This window comes from Theobroma umbraticum, unplaced genomic scaffold (assembly GCF_002168275.2).
Source record: "Theobroma umbraticum cultivar Fairchild unplaced genomic scaffold, ASM216827v3 scaffold_50.0, whole genome shotgun sequence".
NCBI classification, from domain to species: domain Eukaryota; kingdom Viridiplantae; phylum Streptophyta; class Magnoliopsida; order Malvales; family Malvaceae; genus Theobroma; species Theobroma umbraticum.
In genome coordinates this window covers 8,982,681-8,988,201 of record NW_018397261.1, presented here as the reverse complement: position 1 = coordinate 8,988,201, position 5,521 = coordinate 8,982,681, and positions in this window count along the sequence as shown.

Genomic DNA, 5,521 nt, shown 5'->3' with positions numbered 1-5,521 from the left:
CCATTAATTGACCAAATTAACCATTTAAGAAGATAAAAGATTTAATCAATTATACAAAAAAACGGAAAGAAAAGGTAAAAGAACAGATGCAAGTTTTAAACTAGAAAACCTTGTAAGCCTACCATAGTGCAAGTGATTGGCAACATATGTAAGATGCTTCAATATTGGGTTAACTACTTGAATTGTTGACAAATCAGATGACCTTTCTACTAAAATTATATCTCCAAAGTAATTTCTGAAGACAAAAAAGAATTATACATAAAATCAAACTAAACATCAATAAGAGATTAAAATTAAATAAGCCCAGCCAGTAATTAATTAGTTGATACTACTGTATGATTTTAAGTTGGCAAGCTAAACGTAAGGGGATGAGAATATCAGAAGAAAAGCACTAGCTGCACTTGATATAACTGCTGCTAAGTCAGCAGAACAAGTATCAAGTGCAGCAATCGGTTCTTCTTGTGTTCTTCCTCTGATAGAGAATAAGTGGGTGTTTCATGCTTTGGAGGAAGGATATGAAAAAAAAAAAACAGAATATAGAGTTTTAATCATCCATAGCAAGCAACTAGGAAATTGGGTAGCTAGGTATTTCCCCATGAAAACAACAAGATCTGGCTGCAACCAGACATAAAGCAAATGCTAATTAATTTACCAAAAACAAAAAAAAAATCACCTAAAGAACTCACTGATTAGAATGAAACAAGCAGATAGTTAGCTCCATATCATGTTGGAAAGGGTTGAAGTTTGCGGACCAACGAATTGGCAGTAGAGTTAGGATCTGATCACCCCACCGGAATCCCTTCGAAGATCAACGGAGAAGGAGAAAAGCAAGTCAACGAGGTGGACAACGACTTTGGCTTTAGAGAGACTAAAAAACCAAGTCATATTATATAGGGCTTTTCACTCAAATCAAAAAGCGACATCAAGCAGCTACTTTAATGAATCATCTCCATTGGCCAAAAGTGAAATCTATCATCTTTTAAAAATACCAAAAAAAAAAAAAAAGGGACAAACTTAAAGGGAACAAAAACCGCAGACCCTTAACTCACACGTTAATTATTATTACTGTATTATATGATTTATATCAAGAACATATAATAAAGCCGAGAACGGAACCCAAAAGATTAAAACGCATACACTACTCGTACGGTATTCTCCACAATCCAAATCTCCAAAGGTAGCAGAATAAGAAACTCTAGTAGCGGGGAAATAAAACAGACAAGAGAAACGGAATCGATCGAATTGATCAACACAAGGACTTATTCAGCAGAGTTCGCTTTAGACTATGACCCTCGACCATGACAGGCTTGGAAGAGCTCCCGCACTGTTGTTCTAGCTGTCTTCGGTCTCATAACTTCCTACTATGGTTTTGAGTGAGCAAATACAGTGCTTGGAGTATCGGCAAGGGCCTGCGCCAAAGTCAATCTAAATTCACTGCTCCGTTATGTGGATTTGGTTGTCCCAGAACCAAGTCCAAGTTAAGGCTTCCCGTACTCTCGGACCCATTGAGATCAAATGAAGCCTTAATGAGTGGTGGTTCACCCAAGCTAATACCCATCGTAATGCCAAAGAACTTCATTTTTGTCTCATGTTCAGGCTTGCGAGTGTTTCTAGTGGCTTCATCACTCACAGCAGTCCCAAATATCATGCCAGGTGGTTTGGCAATAACATGATCAACGAAAGGGACCGGCGCATTAGCTGCAGCATCTGCTTGCTCCATGGTAGCTCCCTCCTGTATGACTGGTGCATCAGCCTTAGGCAGTTGCTCTTGATAGTCCTGAAAGTTGCTGATTTTTGTGCGGCTTGTGCCGGTGGTTTCATCTACCTCATGATTCAAAGAGAGAGCCCGAGCAGAAGGAGCCACGGATGGTGTGGCTAGCTTCTCCACTTCAACCGTATAGTGGAAAGAGCCCTCTTCATCTTGCACTTTGTACATCGTGAGTACCTCGCCAACATGGAAATCATTGCAAATGACAAAATTTCTCCAACCACCAGAGAAAACAGGTTTCTTGTACCCAGTTTTGCGGACAGACCAAACAATTGGCCACGTCCTTGTGCCGTACATAAGGTGAATTGTCACGGCATGGCTTCCATTGAAATCTGGTAAGGAAGGCAGGATTTTAGCCGGTATCGCCAACCTTTTGTTGATGTCAGTTTCAGTCAGTGACTTTGAGAAGATCTTTATTGCTTGAGGCATGGTGGGTGGTGGGTGAAGGCTGTCTGAAAATTTTAGTTCTACTAGCTTAGGAAGAGATAGTTGTACTAAATCCTTTCGAAAACAGCTGATATATATAGAGACAGAAAGGAGATGCATCTACTGTACTTAGCGTGCATTTTGTATGGCGAAAGTCGGCTCCAGGTGTTCCATATGAAGTAAGTAGGGAAGATTTTCTGTATTTTAATGACTTTTGTTTTTGCAAGTTGTGTCGTGCTCGCAATATTTAGTTTGTAAGAGAACATTCTTATATTTATATTGTCCACTTTTACGTTTTAGCCCTTTCTTTTTCAAGGAATTCGTTCTAAATTGCATAGATGGAAGAGTTTCGAGTGTAAAAATGGTAAAACGATCCCCGTCCACGGACTTGACGTTTGGTACAAGAATTGGCAAAAGTTTTTGTTTTGTGGTTGGTCTGCAGTCAGCCCTTGTTGTTGTCATGGGAAAATTCCTTGGTAAATCTTATAATTGCTTGCCATTTTTGGCACCTTGTAAATGGATTAATTCAGCTCCTCTGGTTATTCATCGTTTCTTTCACTGTTCAATGACCATGTTCAAAAGCACCGTTTCTTTTTAATTTTGGTCTTCATTTATTTTGTCAAGTGTAGTTGTTAACTAACTTTTCAAAAAGACAGGCTAATCAATTTGGGTTGACGGTATTGTTGTTCCCATTCAGCTAAATTCATATTTGCTTCTTATCAAAATTATAAACTTCCTTTTTATATATAAATATCTTTAAAGTGTTTACTTTTTATGGATGTACTACAATTGCTTCCATTGATAGGTTTGGAACTATTCAAGGAGACATACACACACCCAGAAAATTAAGATCCTAGTTAAAAATGGAAAACACAGGGATCCTAGCTAATTTAATTAAGGTAAGCATTATTTTCCTTTTTAGAACAAAAAGTAAGAAGTTTTATCAGATTTGCCAACAGTTAAGGAGTACTAATAAGATATCTTATTCTCCCCATACTTTAATTAGCAGTTTTGTGAGCTCAGATAGAGATTTTACTGAGCCAAAAACAAAAGGATATGGCAATGGTAATGGTAATCCTTTGGAACACACAAGTACATATTAACAGTATTGCTAAGAATTACTTGCGCTATTCCTTCTCATCTGATAAAATACCATAGAATGATAAAAGACTTAATCAAGCTTAATTAGAAGACTGTTCAGATATTATGAGCTGATATATGGATTTAAAAGTTGATTATTGAATTATTAGACTCTTAAGCTACTATTTCTTGGATATGTGATAAGGGACAAAGGCCATGGATTTATTGGCAAATGTTCAATAAAATCAAGACTGCTGTTTTAAGAAATTGAGAATTTAGATTTTATGTGTATCTATTAGAAAGTAAATGTTTTTGTAGACTCACTTGCTAGATTTAAAGTGAACAGAACTGAGATGATTTTTTCATAATAATAGGAGGGAGTTGTTAAATTTTTTACTTTTGTTTTAATATTGAACTCAAATCTGATTGTCTTTACAATAGTCTCAATTACATATCACTCCCTGATACCTAATTAGAAGGAAAAAAAAACTTAATCAGGATACATCAATGTTTCTAAATTAACACAAACACCTAAAACTTATTCCGCAGCATTCTCCTAGTAATTAATCGGTTCGGCCTAAGATAATGTAGGTATAAATTTTCAAATGTCATCCCCATCACACCGCCTTGTTTAAATCCTTCACTCTACACCAATGGCTATTAGTGTTGAATTGCAACTGAAAGATAGTACTGTTTCATTAGATCAAGCTCAGTAGAAGGTTGGAAATTAAAATTCAGCAGTAGCAGCAGACAATTTCCAAGACTAAATCAGCAAATCATCTAGACATGCAGCAAGCTCAGAAGACAAAGTTTAGAACAAGCAAAGCAGGGCAATTCAAATGAAATCCTAAGTCTGCAACGGCTCAATCTTAACTGATCTCAAGATCCTCAATATGTTCAGATCATATTGAAAAATTATAATTCACATCTTTTTATTATTTGATTTCTGTACACAACTGATTGATCAACATGAGGCCAATTCAATAAAAGTATCAATTCTCAAATCATGCCAGTAAGTTTCTAATCCATTCACAAGGTTTTGATAATATTAAAATATTATTTTTTAAAAATAAATATTTAAATTTTAGTAATATATAAATCTTTTAATAAAATTTACCTTTTGAATTCACTTTTTACAAAATTATAATAAAATTAGTGGGTTCATAGTATTATTAAATATATAAATTTTTTTAAAAAAGTATAATAAATAGATTTTTTTTTAATTGAGAGATGCCACATGACACCACTGTCATGAACATGTGTCCGCCCATGGCTACCATGTTAGTTAAGGGATCTAAATAATGATTATATATATATATATATATATATATATATATTTATCATCCTATATTTATATTCTGTCATTAATGACTCCCCTAGTCAGAAGAGAGTAACAAGCAGAAAAATAAAAACAGAGGACCAGGAACAAGATCTTGAGCTTTTTCTGATAAGCTTCCAAAAAGGACAGCAGTACATTAATCTATTGTTTATGGCTGTTTTGCCAATTTATACCATTCTGATGGACGGTTGTCTTTCTTCTTCTTCTTCTTCGTTTTAACTTACCACACATCCGCACAGCAGTATTCTCTACAGAGACCTTTCAGGATTCAACTTTAGCAAGAAGGACTAACAGGCTTGATGTTTAGGCTTGTAAGAGGTTTAGGCTCCCAAGTCCTAACACTAACTAGGCCTATCTAAGATGGTGAATCCCCCTTGCAGAGCAGCCCAATTTTGTATTCTTCTTGAATGAAGCCTAAGTATCATGTTAGTCTCTTTCCAATCTTCGTGGAACATAAGCAAACTTATAGCACAGTAGCACTAGATAAGTGCGACTTTACTCGGGCTAGGCAGTGCTTTTGCACACAAATCTCCTTCACACTTAGCGTGGACAAATTGGATTCGTGGGGCGATGATGCCGTTCAATCAATTTTACTCAGAGAAAACGTTCGTTTTTCAAAGGGTAAGCCCTTCCAGGAAGGCCTCTACCATCGTCCATTGTTGGACTGAATCAAATAATCCGTTCAAAGGAGTTTCACAGTGTTGCTCAATTTAACAAGTTTGATGATTGGGCACTGTCCAGTCGCTTTCAAAGCAATCAAGAATCTCAGCATAAATAAGCAAGAATCACCAGAAATCAACAAGAAGCGATACTAAACAGGAATTAAATCAATCCTAACCGAACTTTCAATCATCAATTAAATAAAAGGATCAAGAACTCACCCTGAGAACCCTAGTTCCTGCTCTGAT